Genomic DNA, 20,144 nt, shown 5'->3' on the forward strand with positions numbered 1-20,144 from the left:
GTCCACAATATCGTATATCCCCCATATAACGGTACCCTCTGATATTCAGTGTTTTGATGATTTTAGCTATATATTCCAATGGTATTCTCTGAAAATCCACACTAGGATTTCTTTGTGAGCACTTTAACCCTTAAAAGGTATTTGTGCATATAGGTCCACAGTATCGTATATCGCTCATATAACGGTACCCCCGATATTCAGGATCCACAATAGCGTACATCCCTCCATGTATCGGCACCATTCGATATTAGGTATTTTAAAGATTTTAACAGAATTTTCAATGGATTTTATTTTTATGAATATTTTCTAATTCGTTCCAAATGGTGGAGGGTATTCAAAGTTCGGCCCGGCCGAACTTACTGCTTTTTTACTTGTTATATATATATTTAATCTTAAATAACATTATGTTCCACTTGATATCCACTTATATATATCGCAAACAGTTTTTGTTTAAAAAATACCCTACAATAAAATTTATAATTTTTCGAAAAAAAAAAAATAATAATAAATGCGAGCAAATAAACTATTATTCATCATAAATCTGTAATGGCGGTTGTGACTTATACACTCTACTATCGGTACTACGGAGGGTATATTAACTTGGTCATTCCGGTTGTAACTCCTCGAAATACTCATGTCAGACCCAACAAAGTATATATATATTCTTGATCAGCGTAAAATTCTATGTCGATTTAGATTTTAAGTCCGTCTGTCTGTCTGTTCGTCTGTATTTTGTAATCACGCTATCTTTCGAATGAATTGAGATAGAATGCTAAAATTTTGCACACATGTTTATTTTGCCAGTAGACAGGTTAAGTTGGTAAATGGGCCATATAGGTCCAAGTTTTCGTATAGCCCCCATATAACGGTACCTCCCGATATTCGGTACTTGGATGATTTTAGCGACATTATTCACCGGAATCGTGCTGAAAGATCCTAATGGTTACTACAACCTATGGCAGAAAAATTGTATGCAGGTTCATATCTTTGTATAGCCCCCATATAACGGTACCTCCCAATATTCGTCATTTTCATGATTTTAGCGACATTATTTACGGAATTATTTAAAGTTTCGTATTTGAAGTTCGCAATAGGTACTTTAGCCTATAACAAACATTTTTGTATGCAGGGCCAAGTCTTCGTATAGCCCCCTAACGATATTCTGTAATTTGCTGATTTTAGCAACATAATTCGGAATCGTTTCAAATTTTGTACTGAAAGATCCTAATTGGTACTACAACCTATGGCAAATTGTATACAAGTTCATTTCTTCGTATAGCTCCCATATAGCGGTACCTCCCGATATTCTGTATCCTCATGTTTTTAGCGACATTATTTACCGAAAATATTTAAAATTTCGTAATTGAAATTCGCAATGATTACTACAGCCTATGACAAAAATATTTCTAAGTATAGCCCCCATATAACGGTACATCCCTATACTCCGTACTTTCATGATTTTTCTACATTATTCACAGTAATTGTAACAAATTTCGTATTTGAAGTTCGTAAAGGGCACTACAGCCTATGACAAAAAAATTCGTATGCAGGTCCACGTCTTTTCTGAGGCATCAGAAATGTCATGAAGTTCGGCGTATAATGGACCCACCGAGGAACTGGAGTGGAATTCACATCACACGCACGTACATTTGCAGTCCAATCACTTATCTCAAATTTAGCGGACGAAAGAGCAGATCTTAATTGATCACGAGAATTTAAGGCTGTACGCACGTCGTCGTAACGAGAGGATATTTTTCGCCAGCTAATTGTAAGGCGTCCATTTGGCTAAATAGGGGGCCAGTTTATGCCGAATTTCACCGTCTTCAACTCAAAATCCTGAACAGGTTTTTTAGGAGGAATCCTCAAAAACATTCTCTGTAGTGGAGAATCCGAATGTCCCGGATCGGCACCGTTTTGGCGATACATGTGTCTGATTTCGCAGTTGTATACAAATTTAAATAGTCTTCACCTAAGAATAAGGAATGACATAATTTTGGGAAAACCCTAAGCTTGTATGTCCAATTAACTCTTTCTTGTGGGGAACAACGCAGGTACATTTCAACTTAATCAAACCTTGTATTATTATTGGCGCCAAACAAAAACTGTTTGCAATATATTGATATATATTGAAGTGGAAATCACGTGGAACATAATATTAAAATTATTGTTAAACCTTATACATTTTCTGATGGGTGAATGTGTAGTGTCTTTTAATCTAGTATTTATTTTTGTCCGCTTGTCATTTGGACTAGAACTTTCTATATTAGGGCGTGTTTAAGAAGCAATCTACATGTTGTGAAAAGTTTGTTCTATCATATTTTAAAAAGATGTTTAAAACAACTTGCATTTTTAGCTTAGGCTCAAAAATGCATATGTATTTCAACATTTGCCTGGGAAATCAGTGATAAGCCACAAATGTAATGATGTAGATTTCAGCAGTATATATGTTAAATACTGTGAATAATGTCGCAAAAATCATGAAAGTACAGAATATCGGGATGTACCGTTATATATTAGGGCGTGTATGGGAAGCAATATACATGTGGTGAAATGTGTGTTCTATCATATTTTAAAAAAATGTTTACAACAACGTGCACCTTTTCAAAAAAATCCAATTTTAGCTTAAGGCTCAAAAATGCATATATATTTTAACATTTCCCTGGGAAATCAGTGATAATCCACAAATGTAATAATGTAGATTTCAGGAATATATATGTTAAATACTGTGAATAATGTCGCAAAAATCATGAAAGTACAGAGTACCGGGATGACCGTTATATGGGGGCTTAAGAACATTTTTGTCATTGGCTTTAGTAATAATTGCGAATTCAATTCGAAATTTTAAATAATTTCGGTAAATAATGTCGCTAAAAACATGACGATACCGAATATCGGAAGGTACCGTTATATGGGAGCTACACGAAGATATGAACCTGCATACAATTTTTCTGCCATAGGTTATAGTACCCATTAGGAATCAACAACAACACCTCCCCCTTCCCCTTATATTTCGCATCGTACAGTCCACTTAAATTTAATCCTACTTTTTTAATGTGCCTAAACGAAGGAATTAGAAAATTTTCAAAAAAAAAAAAAATCCAATAAAAATTCTTTTAAAATCTTTAAAATATCTAATATAAGAAGGTGCCGATATATATATATATATATATATATATATATATATATATATATATATATATATATATATATATATATATATATATATATATATATATATATATATGTATATATATATATACACTCTATTATCGGTACGAACCGAAATATTGATTATTATTTGATGTTTTTATACCCTGCACCATACTATGGAGATTATATTAACTTTGTCATTCCCGTTGTAACTCCTCGAAATACTCATGTCAGACCCAATAAAGTATATGTATTCTTGATCAGCATAAAATTCTAAGTCGATTTAGCTTTATCCGTCTGTCTGTCTGTTGTAATCAACGAATTGAGATAGAAGGCTAAACTTTTGCACACATGTTTATTTTGCCAGTAGGCAGGTTATGTTTGTAAATGGGGCGTATAGGTCCAAGTCTTCGTATAAACCCCATATAACGGTACCTCCCGATATTTGCTATTTGGATGATTTTAGCGACATTATTCACCGGAATCGTGCTGGAAGATCCTAATGGGTACAATAACCTATGGTAAACAAGTAAAAAAGCAGTAAGTTCGGCCGGGCCGAACTTTGAATACCCTCCACCATTTGGAACGAATTAGAAAATTTTCAAAAAAAATAAAATCCAATAAAAATTCTTTTAAAATCTTTAAAATATCTAATATAAGAAGGTGCCGATATATGGGGGGATATACGATATTGTGGACCTTTAAAGACAAATCTATGTCTGCGTGTAAAGTACTCACAAGGAACTCCGTGTGTGGATTTTCAGACAATACGATTGGAAAATGTGGCTAAAATCATCAAAATACCGAATATCGCGGGGTACCGTTATATGGGAGCTATACATTATCGTTAACCTATATAGAGAATTTTCTGTCGGTGGGTCAAGTGCTCACAAAGAACCCCTTGTGACCATTCCGTTGAAAAATATGGCTAAAAACATCAAAATACCGAATATCGGGGGTACCGTTATATGAGGGCTATACAATATCGTGGATCTATATAGATAATTCTCTGCCGAGGTATAAAGTACCCACAACGAACTCCTTGTGTGGATTTTCAGACAATTCCGATGAAAAATGTGGGTCAAATCATAAAATACCGAATATCGGGAGGTACCGTTATATGGGGGATATACGATATCGTGGACCTGTATAGACAATTCTCTCTCAGGGGGTGAAGTACTCACAAGGAACTACTTGTGTTGATTTTAAGACAATTCCATTGAAAAGCGTGGCTAACATCATCAAAATACCGAATATCGGAGGTTACAGTTATATGGGGGATATACGATATTGTGGACCTATATAGACACTTCATTTTGAGGAGGTAAAATGCCCACAAGGAACTCCTTGTGTGGATTTTCAAACAATTCCGTTGAAAAATGTGGGTAAAATCATTAAAATACCGAATATCGGGGGGTACCGTTACATTGGGGCTACACGATATCGTGGACCGATATAGCCCATCTTCGAACTTGACCTGCCTGCAGACAATAGAGAGATCTGTGCAAAATTTTAGCTTCCTATCTTAATTCGTTTAGACTGTAGCGTGATTACAACAGACCGACAGACCGACGGACAGGGCTAAATCGTCTTAGAATTTTACGCTGATCATGAATATATATACTTTGTTGGGTCTAAAATGATTATTTCGATGAGTTACGAACGGAATGACGAACTTAATATACCCTGCATACCTTTTTTGGTGGAGGGTATAAAAAATTTGTATGCAAGTTCATATATTCGTATAACTCCCATATAACGGCATCTCCCGATATTCGGTATCTTCATGTTTTAGCGACATTATTTACCGAAATTATCTAAAATTTCGCCTATAACAAAAATGTTTGTACGTATAGCCCCAATATAAAGGTACATCCCGATGCTCCGTACTTTTATGATTTTTGCGACATTATTCACAGTAATTGTAACAAATTTCGTATTTGAATTTCGTAATGGGCACTACAGCCTATGACGAAAAAATTCGTATGCAGGTCCACGTCTTCGATTTTCATTTCGAAATTTTAATTTTTTTAGTTTCCTTCAAAATGACCGAGGCCTTTTATCGGAACTTATCTGTTTTTTACTTTTCTTAGATAATTTTCTGGTTTTGAAATACTTTTACAAATATTATATTATTTTTGGAGTACTTCTCGAAATTTCATCAGAAAATCCGTGTGTTTGCCTACTTTTAGTTGGTTTCCTTGAATTTGTTGTTAGTCTCTTCAGAATCTTAGTATTTCCACCATCTTAGATCTACACTTCAAATTTGGGAATATCATTGGAGTTAAGGTATTTTGTACTTTTCCGTACTTCAATTTAGATTTCTCTAAAAGAACTTCGAAATTGTTATTCTTTCTGATATAAGTAAAAAAGTCGGTTACCCCTTAACTCTGTTTATCCGCGCTTCTGATAATGTGATAATGTTTATTGCATTTTCTCTTTCATTTGCTAAATCCAGATAACTATACGGAGCACGAAACTTCAAAATTTATGGGGTAAAGTCGAAGACACTTATGATAAGTGCATTGATTATTTTATGACTGAAGACGTTACGACTACCAATCAAATATCTTCTGGGTATTTCGACCACCAATCGACGTGTGAAAACTATATTGATTGTTTGTCATAAATAAATGAAAGGTTGCTTAGTTGAAGTGAAATATTCGCCTGCAACTCACACAGTTATAAAGGTTAGCACACTGCAAAGTAATTTAGGTCCGAATCTTCGACAAAGTGGTAGTGCATCCAGTTGGCCTTATATGACTCAGTCTGTCTTATCTAATATTGGCAATATGTCGAGTCGCAGTTTAAATTTGTCTTCTTTATCTAAGCCTGTCCATCTAGATATTCAGAACCCTTTTGAACGGCGAACGTTTCTAATACAATACACAGTCTCAATCTACCTTCGTGTCATATCGAGAATTTCGTGTCCACATTGTCGTGGCCCACATTCCGGGACCTTTTTTCCGCTATGTGTATCAATAATTGTCGGATAAGCGATATTGAGAGGTTTGTACATTTAGTACAAAAAACGAAAGGCTAAGCTAAGGAAATTGTATCTAAATTTCTACTAATGCAAAAAAATGTCTCTGTCTTGAAAATCGCTTCTCGATACGTACGACAATAAAATAATTTGTGTAAATAGCCATTTAAAAGTCCTTAACTTCCTTCTGTATCATGTGGGTTGAAAACGTTACAAAGGGTAAAATCGGTTGTTTGTCTGCCAAGTCATTCTATGGCATTGTTACGGATCACTGGGATCCCATTCTGGTTTTATTTGCCTTAAGCGTCTGCTTAAACTTACCGTGACACTCTGGGAACAGAGTCTCAAAGATAAGTAGTCTTTATCGTTATGGTCTGAGCTCGATTATTTCCTAACAAAGAGAATTCAGACGCTCGTATGTTAGCGTGATATTTGAGGTATAGAGGATTGTAGACCAACTTTACGCAACATTAAGGCCCTTTTGGCGAAAATATCGACTGATACTATACACAATGAAAATCATGCTCCTTATTGAAGTTCTCGTTTCAAAACACTGTGGTTGGATCAGAAACTAGTTATTGTAAAAAAGAACAATTTGTTTTTTAATTGTTTATCTAGAGGTCATTCGTCAAATAGTTTTCCTAGTACACATAAATGTAATATATGCCGTGCAAGGCATCATACCCTGTTACATGAGCCAACTAGAGCAGCATCCACAAGTAGTAGCGGTGCAAACTCCACAACAGTCAACTATAAAGTTTTCCATATTTCGCACAGTGCCAAAGTTCTTCTAGGCACTGCTATAGTAAATCTTCTTCTCTCTCTTATAACTAAACACCTCAAAAATAGAATCAAATTGTCTTATCGCTCCACCCTCGCTAACATTGTTTAGCTCAGAGGGGCTCCGCTGATGGGAGTAAAACGCCGAATACGTCGAGCAGTGGACCGTGGGGAGATATATAAAAAGAAATAAAACGCAATAGTTTTCCTTAATATAAGTCAACTATTTATTGCTAGTTTGGTTGGTGGATAACAATATTACCTTTGGCAACAATATGCCTCTCTATGCACAACGATATGTGCTGCAAACGATATTGCGGGTGTTGTCTGTTCGAATGACAGCGAATACTCCTTGATGTCTAAAGGAGGCGACAAAACAAGTGACAAATAATTAGTAGTTAAAATGTCAAAGGCGCTAGCACAAGGTTACAATAAACTGTAGCGCGTACATTTTAACGACTAGTTAAGGACCAAACCAGGGGTCAATAAAAACTATTTTTTAATGCAATTCTAAATTAAACATGCCGACCCCCTTAAAACATCAAATCATGTTTCAACACAATTAACTTAATCTAAATTAGTTCCAGTAGTAGGTACGGTTTGTATAAAGCAGTGTGAGCTTTTTGTGAACAAAATGTAGGGAATGGAAACGCAGATGAATGTGCAGTAACAGATTCGGGATCCATCTCCGCTAAAACGATAAAATGAAGCCGCAGATAAATCTGCAGTAACAGATTCGGACTTCAATCAAGCTATATTTGTACACGAAATGTAATATTTTGAAGCCGCAGATGAACCTGCAGTTACAGATTCGGACTTCAATCGAGCTACGTGTTTCCCGAAACGATGTCGGTATATACACCGGCAGCTGTCGCGATACCGATTTTACACGAAGGTCGTCCTACAACGTTGTTTACAAGTTTTAATTTCGTTGACTGACTACCTTCCGATAAATTCATTTTTATAAACTTAATAAGGTTGCTTTTAGACATTATGTACAGCGATTTTTAACGAACAAAATTAGATTTTTGATTTTCGACTCCAACCGATGTGGAGGATATACATTTCGAGGGACGAAAAACTGGGGCTGAAGCTGACAACAACGATTTTGCTGCGCTTGACGAGGCCTTTGGAGTCAGAACCGGAAACGAACTATTCGGTTTTAATGACTCGCGATGTAATACCGTGTGATGACGTTGACCACATTTCCAACAACTACTTTTACTAGTACAATTTACTAGTTTATGTCTCTTTGCCAAACAATTTATACAATGTTCGTGGCGCTTGACGAATGCAAACCTATTTGCGGGGAATAATACCTTAAATTTTTAGCAAAAATGAAGTCGATGGCATTTATCTCGACAAAGAGAACATGATTTTCCAATTGAAGGGGAAGATAAATATTTGGAATGGGAATTCCTAGCCGTATTTAACGAATTTGAACTAGGCGAAGGAATCGATTTATCTTGATAACTTTTCAAACACACAAGCGTGCTTATCCTTTCTGAAAGGAAGGTGTCTATATCTTTCCACGAAGAAAGAGCCGCTTTGTTTTTAATACCTTGTTCCCACATCATTTGCGTTTCTTTCGGTAAACGTTGAAGGCAAAGAAATACCAGTATCGGATCCCTCGCATTACCAGCAGTCTTTTGCAGCAAGTAATACAGTCGCTGCACATCACTCAAGCGAGAGTTACTAATAAAAATAGCACTAAACAAATCCCGAAAGGAAGGCCAAGAAAAATCTCCCTCAAAAATATCAATAGGGGGTAATGCCATATTGTGAACGATATCACAGCCAGAAGACATAATTGCGGTACTTTCCTGCGATGCAGGAGCCAAAAGTTTTTGAGCCGATTGTTCTTGAGTTTTATCCGCAAATTTATTCGAATTTCTTGTTAGGCAACGATATTTTATAATTTTTCTATTAATTGTTGCCATTGAATGTTACTTGAATAAATGTTAATGGAATCGTTATATTTACTATCTGCCAAATGCAGAGATTCCTTAGAAAGGAATTTTCTATGTTACGCAATGATTTATGGACCGATTGACATAATTTTTTTTAGCTTGCTCTTCCTTTCCTCTAATATACTAATATCTAAATCGTCAACTATTATTGCACCGATTTGTGCACAAGATTCTGTCATTTATTTAATTAGCCATTTATTTAATTAGCCAAAATGGCCGCAAACGATATTGCCGGTGTTGTATGTCCGAATGACAGCTGTGACAAATAATTAGTAGTTAAAATGTCAAAGGCGCTAGCACAAGTTTGCAATAAACCGTAGCACGTACATTTTAACGACTAGTTAAGGACCAAACCAGGGGTCAATAGAAACTATTTTTTAATGCAATTCTAAATTAAACAAACATTTCTGGGGTAAATGGTTCTACTTCAGTCACTTCTATGAAAAATTGTCTTATTTGAGAAAGTTCCCGATTTGATTCCTCAATCTTGTTGGATACTGAATCTCTTATGACACCATTAGCGATTAGCGATAGCGAATTGCAATATACATTGGCTTCTAAGATTTTACGTAAAAGTATGTATGTCAATGACGTTCTTGTCGCATTATTTGATCGCAACCAGTTCATTGCTTCTCTATCCACAGCTAAATTTGAGTTGAGGAAATGGACCTCTAATGAGAAGTCTATTCTTGCTTGTTTATCCCCCTGGTCATTAAGTTGACCCACAAGTATTATCTTTGTTAGAAGCAAGTAGCTCTAAACCACTGGGCAGAAGGTGGAATGCCAGTTTAGATTCTTTCTATTTTTGTGTGATTCCAATTCATATTAAATCTGACTATTCCAAGCGCGAAGTTCCTTCACATATAGCGATATTGTTTAATTCCGTTAGATTGTTAGCCTTTGCCTCAGAGAAAGCATACACGGGGGTAATTTATATTCGTATAAAAGACTCAAATGGTAAAATACAATTATTTTGCTGTGTTCAAAAAAAGAGCAGCGCCCTTTAAATATGTTTTAATTCCGAAGTTGGTGTTGTGTGGGGCCGTGGTCTTTCAAGGCCTATTGTGAGCGAGATAGATATTCCAATTCATAAAATCTACTGTTCAATCTATTCAACTATTGCTGCGTGAAACCCCCACTTCATGGACTACATTGGTTGCAAATAGAGTTAGTCGAATTCAACAAAATGTAGGAAGTGCTAATTGGTTTTATGTTAGGTCTGACGGTAACCCAGTTGATTTGGGAAGCTGTGGTATTTCCCCTTTAGAGCTTCCTTGTCCCTCCCTTTGTCGGAAGGGTCCTAGTTGGTTGAGTTTTGATAATTCTGCTTGGAAACATATTGCATTGAAACAGAACTTGAAGCTCCTACCGTCAAAACTCATTTTTCGTTCTTTTCGAATCATGAAGATCTCCTCGAATTTTCTCAGTATCTTCGTTGCGAGTATAATCGTATGTCCTTAGATTTTATCATAGAACTTACCCAAAATTTCGTGGCCAATTTGTGTCATTGAATCTTCTGAAATTTGTAGGATAAAAACTCGTTTAGCCAATGCCAATGAGTACAAACATCTTCTGGAAAAGCGATCTTTGCCCCCTAATGGCCCCTTCTAACTTTAAACCCGGTTTTAGACGAATTAGGTGTTACGCGATTGAATGGACATTTGGTAAAGTCTGCTACTTTGTCCTACGCTGAAAAATATCCATATATTTTGCCGTATTCGTGTCTTTATTGACTTCAATCATTCCAAATCAGTCCATGGAGGAAAGATTGTGCAACGCCTCATACGTATGTAGTATTGGATACCTCGGGTAAAAATTGTAATTCGAGCAGCGATCAGCCGTTGTAAGGTTTGTTTGCTTGAAAAAAAAAAAAAATGGGCAAGTCCACTCATGGCTGCACTTCCACAAGAAAGAACTTCAGTTATTTGTGGCCATCCAAAATCACTATTTTCTGCAAACGAAACAAATTTTGTTAGGACTTTGCGTGAAATTGAAAAGAACTTTAGAATTATTATTCATGAATGTCGTAATACAGTATGTTCAGCTCTAGAGTATAAAGAACTTACTTGGCAGTTCATATCTGCTGGGGCTTCCTACTTAAATACTTGCGAAGAATTTTCAACAGTTTTGACCCGAATCGAATCCTGCTTGAATTCTCGCCCTCTGTACCCTATAACCCTGATGAGTTAGTTGCGCTTACTCCTGGCCATTTTCTTATAGGCGCACCGCTCTTCGTACCACCCGAACCCATAATTGAATCGTTTTGCATAAGATGGAAAGAAGAATACTTATTTAGTATAAATAAGCGTTTCAAGTGGATACACCCACAACTTCACATACCAAGAGTCAATTATTTGTTGAAATTAATCTAAATTCAATTACCAGCAAACATATTTGGTTCAATTGGATTTGGTTTTTTATCACTTTCATTATTGCATATTAACATTTGGTTGCATGGATCCGGATTTTTGGAAAAGAGAAAAGATTGCCTGGATATTAATAGACGTTTTTTGTTAACTTTTTAACAATGAAATCAACAACAACACCTCTCCCCTTCCCCTCATATTTCGCATCCTCAATATTTCATCAATCTCATCGAAACATCATAAAACAGGTACGTAAGTTCACCATTTTATTATTGTATTATGCAATACAGTCCACTTAAATTTAATCCTTCTTTTTTAATGTGCCTAAACTCCGCTGGCAAAAACTCTGCTCAATTGAAAGTTTTTATTTTCTGTGTTTTCGTCTAACGAAATAAAAACTCATTTTTTGTGCTTCAAGCGTCAATAAAAGTTTTAAATTGTGATATTTGTCCTTTTTCCAAAAGTGTGTTTTATTTGCGATAATTTTATGCATCTTAAATGTGCTGGTTTTAATGGTAGACAATATGATTTTATTACTGACAAGACTAAAGGTCTACGTTGGTCTTGTTTTGATTGTAGAGATCTTCAAGTTGATCATCATTGCCTTTTTGTAGAAACTAAGTCTGAAATCGATAAATAAAAAAAGGTTTAATTTAACTTTTAGAAAATATGAAAAATTGAAAATTTTGTTAACAGTTTTGAATTATCTGATGGTTCTCCAATGAGGAAAAAAGCTTCAGCTGTTGTTAACAATATCGAAACAAACAATTTTGGTCTCGATAATTTAATCAGCTTAAATTCTCCGATTTCGCCAAATTCTCCTCCTAATAGTAATAAACTATTTGCTCATGATAATCGTAAAGACTCGGATGTTACTTCCAACGCTACAACCTCAATCTCGAATTGTACGACATCCAAAAAAAGTATTTTTTAACCCACCTGCAATTGTGGTGCAAGCTCCTCCAAACCCTTCGGCTGCTGTAAATGTTTATGATCCATCAACTTCAAATCAGCTTGTTACTGTCGCACGTCGCAAAACAGTTTTTATATCCAGACTTCATCCTGAGACTTTTATCGTTAATATCCGTAATTATATGAACTAAGCTACGTGACGTAAGCGATAATGATTTAAACATCTTTAAATTTAACGCGTCTCAGGAGTGCGACATTTCGTCGTTTAAAATAACAGTTCCTAGTAGACTTTTTAACACTGTTGTTAGTAGTTCGGTTTGGCCCGATGATAAATTGGTAAAAGAATTTGTTTTTTGAGAGTGCTCCAATGTAGATAAGTATTTAAACATCACAACTTCGCCAAAAAACTAAATGACGTCTGTCCGATTCTTTATTAAAATGTAAGAGGATTAAACACTAAGCTTAGAGATGTTTTCCTTAAAAGTTTCTTTTCTGAATATAAAATAATTGCTTTCACTGAAACGTGGTTAAAACCTGATGTCCTGGACACTGAGTTATTCTCTGATAATTATCAAGTCTACAGAAAAGATAGATTATCGGAAAAAGGTGGTGGAGTGCTAGTAGCTGTTCATAACTCGATTCCTTCAGAAATGATTGATGTCTCAGCGGATCCTAATATCGAATTTATCTGCGCAAAATTAAATGTCATTGGTAATACTATTTTCTTAACTTGTTCATATATTTCACCTCATTCTGAACTTGAAAATTATCTTAACCATGCAGATTTATTTGCAAAGGTGTCTTCGTTGCTTATAGATAATTCTGCATTAATTTGCTTAGGAGATCCTTGTGTATCTTGGACCTCAGGTGACAATATTCTAGATTACATACCTCTGACTTACCCAACAGATTTTGATAACTTTTGGGATAAGATATTTGAGCTTTGTCTGTACCAAGTAAACCACGTGTTAAATGTTAAAGACAGGTTGTTAGACTTATTTTTTTCGTTTTCATTGAATATTTCGATTTCTAGATGCTCTCCCTATGTACTCCCTGAAGACAGTTATCACCCTACGCTTTCTATAAACCTCGAATTAAGAAACTCTTCCCTGAATTCTAGTTCTGTTTATGCTTCTATTGATAGGCGTAAATTTGGGAAAACAAACCTTATTAAACTGCGCTCTATTTTATCTAACACTATATGGCATCTTAGTGATGACATTGACTTATGTGTCTCAAAATTTTATGAGCAACTTAATTTTGCATTATCTAGTTGTGTACCTATAGTAAAACAAAATTTAGATCACGGTCCTGCTTGGTTTACCCCTTCACTGAGACGTTTACGTAATTTGAAAAGCAGATTGTTCAAGAAATTTAGAATGTCGAATACTGCACTGAACTATTCAAAGTATCCTTCCGCAAGGAGTAGATATAACTCCGAAAACTGCAAATGTTATTGCCGATATTTAATAGAAATAAAACAAAACCTGCTACATAAACCCAAAAACTTTTCAAATTTTTAAATTCCAAAAGGAAGGCACATACATTTCCCAGTAGTATGAAACTTGGCAGTAGTGAATCTTCTGACAACTTAGTGATTTCTAATTTATTTGGTGAGTTTTTTTCAATCTTCTTATACTTAGAATACTTTTAATGGTTCTTACAGCTATAATATTGAGAAATTAAATAATTTTCCATGTATTATCCTGACAGATTACGAAGTTTTCTATGGATTAAGAACACTACGCTCCTCATTCTCTAAAGGTCCTGACGGCGTTGCAACGTACATTTTAAAATCTTGCGCTGGTGAAATTTCTGTACCTCTCACTAAAATTTATAATTTCTCCCTACCTAAAGGATATTTCCCATGCTATTGGCGATCGAGCTTTGTTATTCCCCTGCATAAATCAGGAAATAGGAGTGTCATCAATAATTATAGGTGTATCGCTAAATTAAGCGTCATTCCTAAACTGTCCGAAATTTTGGTATCACGAAGAATATTACAATACATAAAAAGCATAATTTCACCTTGTCAACACAGTTTCATGAAAGGTAGATCTAAAATTACTAACCTATTAGAATTTGTTTGTCAAGTTCAAAAAGGTTTTGTGAATAAGCAACAGAAAAGCTTTTAATGCGGTAGTTCATAAGATCTTGCTTCAAAAACTGGACTTAATGGGTTTCCCAACATCACTTTGAAACTGGATAGCCTCCTACTTACATAATCGTACACAAAGAGTTATTTTTAATGATGTCTCTTCGAAGAATATCATTATTTCATCTGGTGTACCTCAGGGAAGTCACTTGGGCCCATTACTGTTTGTTCTTTACCTAAATGACCTTCCAAACGTAGTTCGTTTTTCCAAAATTTTAATCTACGCTGATGATGTGAAGCTTTTTCTTCACATAAATTCACTTAGCGATCAAATGTCTTTACAATATGATTTATACTCACTCGTAAACTGGTGTAGTGCAAATGGTATGACCCTTAATCTAAAAAAGTGCAAAGAGTTGGTTTTCTTTCGATCCCAACCTTATTATCTAATTACCTGATTGGCTCCCACAAATTGGATAATTTTGATTCTTTCGTTGATTTGGGCGTAATATTAGATACTAAGCTTCAGTTTCATTTGCATATTGATTCTTGCGTTAATAAAGCGAAATCTTTACTGGGATTCATCAAGCGCTGGTCTAAAGAGTTTGATTATCCTTACGCAACTAAAAGATTATTTGTTAGCTTGATGCGTCCAGTATTAGAATATGGATGTATATTGTGGAGTCCATTTTATAAATTTTACTCTGATAAAATTGAATCCCTACAAATTCAGTTTTTAATTTTCGCTTTACGTGGTTCAAACTGGACCGTTTCCGAACCTCTTCCTCCTTATGAGAGTCAGTTATTGTTAATTGACCTTCCATCACTTGAAAGAAGACGTTTTATGTTAAGAGCACTATTTATCATTAAAATAGTACGCGGTCTCATTGATTCTCCATTTCTTATAGGTGAAATATACCATAATGCTCCTTCCCGCAGGACTCGTAAATTCGTACCCTTAAAATTATAGTTTGCGAGAGCTAACTATGAGCTTAACAACCCTATGAGGTCACTTTGTTTACTTAACACTATTTGTTTAAATAATCTATTAAATACAATAAAGAACTATATTCTACATATGTAATTTTATGTTTATTTATTGAGTATTTGTTAATTGTTTTTGTTCTTATTTCTCCAAACTCATTTTACGGCATCTTATCTACATCTGCCAAAGCGGAACTAGTAGAACTCGCGTTTGAGTATTAGTTGTAAACAGTAGACTGAAATTCTGTTATAAATTACTAAGCTGCTTGATCAATACAGGTACAGTAGATTCAGCCAATGAGCAGCGATCTTAAAAATCTGTACCTTGTTAACTTATGTTTACTAATCTGTGTGTATCTTTTATTTTTTATTATTTTATTCACTGGCTAATGTAGTTACTGTAGCCGGTGTGAAACCATACGTATAGGGAGGTGGCCCCTCGGTCGGCAGGTCGGGTGTGAGAGGCGTGGGAACGAACGAAAAAAAAAGAAAAATAAAGTTGTATTGAAACCACTTTTATTCTAATTTTGGTTTGCAATATAATCGGTTTGTTGTTTCGTTACAATAAATATATAATTGCCGTCATACAGTGTTTTATTTTCTGCTTGTTCATTACAATCCAACATCAAGTCAGTGCTTTGTAGAAAGATCATTTGTTTTTTTTTTTGTCATCGCTCTCAAGAATATTAACACCAATTTTCCAACCGTTTTTCCAAGCGGCTTGTAATGTGGTAACAGACCTCTCCCTGTCGCAGTTGGATCACCAAACACTGCTTGTATTTTATTTTCTTTTGTGCGGCATTCGTAGTCACCATTGTCAGTGATCTGTTTTTTTTTTTATATTTTTTTTTTTAACTCCAAAGTTTAAAGTTAAAATTACTTCCAAATCATCATAAAATATTTAAATTTTCCTTTAAATATTTTTAATCGAATTTACTTGAAAAATATTTTTCCTTCCATTAATATAATTTCAATTATTTCCCCGTAAATTTCCATTCCATTAATTTAAATAATATTCAAATATTTATTTATTTCCAATTCGCGACATTGTGTTTATTCTTCATATTTCTATTTTTCTATTTTGCCGCTAAACCATTTCTACTTGTGTGTTTATGCATATTACCCATCTCCGTTTTATTCTACCACTGTAGTTATTGTTGTTAGAGAGATTCCCACTACTGGATACTCTCGTCAGCAAGCTAACTATTCAGCCACACATAAGCACACTTACTACTATCATTCCTTGTTGGCCGCTGTTGAGTTGTTCGTCCACTTAGCCACCACAGTGTCTATTCATTATTTTCACTCAACAGTGATTGAAATATTCTCTTCGTTGCGTTTATTAAAGGCACACCCTACAGTCGGTCTGTTTATATGGTCGCACTACAACCTGTTTGTGACACCTATATACTATTATATATTAACATATATATAGCCGTGAAGTGTTGGAATAGTTTAGTCTTGCAGACTAGTAATTCATCATTTGGCCGCTCGAGGGCGCTATTTATACATAAAAATAGCCGAAAAATCTTACTCTTTATCATTTTTTTCTGGGTTTTCGCCATTATTGCGTTTACACCAGAGTATTCTCCTACCAATTGTCGTCATCTGAAGTGTCCATAATCGCCACTAGGTGTCGCCCTGTAAATAAGGAAATATCTCCAAAATTCCCATTTTTCGCTATTTTTTCTAATTTTTTCTTGAATTGTAATAATTTTCGAACATTTCTTCAATCCTGCTGGGCTTATTTGCTGTCTCAGATACGTAGTGCTCCATACCGCCGCTAGGGGTCGCTTTTCACTGCTGAAAAGACCTGGAAAAACTAATTTTTTGCTTCAGAATTCCAAAATACGTCTTGTTTTTGAATTCTTTTCTGTAAATTTCACACTTCGGTGAATTATTTTTCCTGTTCTGTTGTATACTTGTTAACTTATGTTTACTAATCTGTGTGTATCTTTTATTTTTATTATTTTATTCACTGGCTAATGTAGTTACTGTAGCCGGTGTGAAACCATTGCTAACCCGTCTTAGTCCGGACTTTGGTGTGTGGCCCCTCGGTCGGCAGGTCGGGTGTGAGAGGCGTGGGAACGAACGAAAAAAAAAAAGAAAAATAAAGTTGTATTGAAACCACTTTTATTCTAATTTTGGTTTGCAATATAATCGGTTTGTTGTTTCGTTACAATAAATATATAATTGCCGTCATACAGTGTTTTATTTTCTGCTTGTTCATTACAATCCAACATCAAGTCAGTGCTTTGTAGAAAGATCATTTGTTTTTTTTTTGTCATCGCTCTCAAGAATATTAACACCAATTTTCCAACCGTTTTTCCAAGCGGCTTGTAGGGTGGTAACAGACCTCTCCCTGTCGCAGTTGGATCACCAAACACTGCTTGTATTTTATTTTCTTTTGTGCGGCATTCGTTGTCACCATTGTCAGTGATCTGTTTGTAGTGTGATAGTTAACCTACCCCGTCACCGTTCAACCACCAAACACTGCTTGTATTTTATTTTCTTTTGTGCGGCATTCGTAACTCACCACTGCATAGTGGGACTTTTTGGAGAAATTATGAACCTCAAAAATAAAATTAACTTATTATACTCATGTCAGACACAACAAAGTATGTTTACATTACATATATATATATATATATATATATATATATATATATATATATATATATATATATATATATATATATATATATATATATATATATATATATATATATATATATATATATATATATATATATATATATATATATATATATAAAAATTATTTTATATATTTTTTTTTTAACTCCAAAGTTTAAAGTTAAAATTACTTCCAAATCATCATAAAATATTTAAATTTTCCTTTAAATATTTTTAATCGAATTTACTTGAAAAATATTTTTCCTTCCATTAATATAATTTCAATTATTTCCCCGTAAATTTCCATTCCATTAATTTAGATAATATTCAAATATTTATTTATTTCCAATTCGCGACATTGTGTTTATTCTTCATATTTCTATTTTCTATTTTGCCGCTAAACCATTTCTACTTGTGTGTTTATGCATATTACCCATCTCCGTTTTATTCTACCACTGTAGTTATTGTTGTTAGAGAGATTCCCACTACTGGATACTCTCGTCAGCAAGCTAACTATTCAGCCACACATAAGCACACTTACTACTATCATTCCTTGTTGGTCGCTGTTGAGTTGTTCGTCCACTTAGCCACCACAGTGTCTATTCATTATTTTCACTCAACAGTGATTGAAATATTCTCTTCGTTGCGTTTATTAAAGGCACGCCCTACAGTCGGTCTGTTTATATGGTCGCACTACAACCTGTTTGTGACACTTATATATTATTCTATATTAACATATATATAGCCGTGAAGTGTTGGAATAGTTTAGTCTTGCAGACTAGTAATTCATCATTTGGCCGCTCGAGGGCGCTATTTATACATAAAAATAGCCGAAAAATCTTACTCTTTATCAATTTTTTCTGGGTTTTCGCCATTATTGCGTTTACACCAGAGTATTCTCCTACCAATTGTCGTCATCTGAAGTGTCCATAATCGCCACTAGGTGTCGCCCTGTAAATAAGGAAATATCTCCAAAATTCCCATTTTTCGCTATTTTTTCTAATTTTTTCTTGAATTGTAATAATTTTCGAACATTTCTTCAATCCTGCTGGGCTTATTTGCTGTCTCAGATACGTAGTGCTCCATACCGCCGCTAGGGGTCGCTTTTCACTGCTGAAAAGACCTGGAAAAACTAGTTTTTTGCTTCAAAATTCCAAAATACGTCTTGTTTTTGAATTCTTTTCTGTAAATTTCACACTTCGGTGAATTATTTTTCCTGTTCTGTTGTATACTTGTGAATTTCGCTGCTAGAGTTCGTATTTTCTATAAGGAAACATCATCAAACCACTCGATTTTCCGAATTTCCGTTCATTTTCGGACTTTTTTTCCCAATATTCTCGAGAATTCCAACTATTTCGCTGTTTCTCCTGAAAAGTTCAAATTTTCGTAAGTTCCTCTTCATAACGCCTTCCAACAATGTCGTTAGACACTTTCATTCTTAATGCCGACCAGATGGTTGCATTCAATGCTGGTATCGGCGATGGAACAATCCCGGCGACTTCCGCTCAGTTAGTCAAGGTCCATATTTCCGAGTGCACGGGCTTGTGGGAAAAGGCAAAGTCTTCCTTTGATCTATTCATGATTGAGCAAGCTAATGAAGAAGGTGATGAGGAAGAGGGTGGTGAGGATGTAGCTTCAAATCGAGACACATTCCAGGCTAAGTACAATAGCACATATGTGACTTATTGTACGTGTTTAGCGCGGTTGACAGAACTTTTGGAAAGTTTTCAGCCTCCACCTGTTCCAAAAGATCCGGTTGCTTCTCCAGCGTCAACCGGCGGCAGTCCCATTTCAGACAACCGTGCAGAGCAAAGCTCTAGTCATTCGTTCCACCTTCCTCCGTGCGACACGGAAATCTTTGATGGCGATTATATGTCATGGCCAACATTCCGAGACATGTTCACGGCTGTGTACATCAAAAATTCCAGGCTCAGTTCAGTTGAGCGTTTATTCCACTTATCTCAGAAGACCAAAGGTGAAGCACGTGATATAGTCCAAAGGTCTCCATTGACTAACCAGGGATTCCAATTGGCTTGGCAGAACTTGTGTTCGAGGTTCGAAAATAAACGAATTTTGGTAAATGGTCAACTGAAGGTTCTTTTCAATCTTCCTTTCATTAAATCTGAATCTGCTTCTGCGCTAAAGGACCTTACACGCGACATTAATTCCTGTATATCTGCGCTGGCATTATACGATATCGACGTCACAAGTTGGGATCCAGTTTTCGTCTTCCTTTGTTCCAATCGCCTTCCAGACTCAACTCTGACGTT

This window comes from Musca domestica, unplaced genomic scaffold (assembly GCF_030504385.1).
Source record: "Musca domestica strain aabys unplaced genomic scaffold, Musca_domestica.polishedcontigs.V.1.1 28, whole genome shotgun sequence".
In the NCBI taxonomy this organism is placed as follows: domain Eukaryota; kingdom Metazoa; phylum Arthropoda; class Insecta; order Diptera; family Muscidae; genus Musca; species Musca domestica.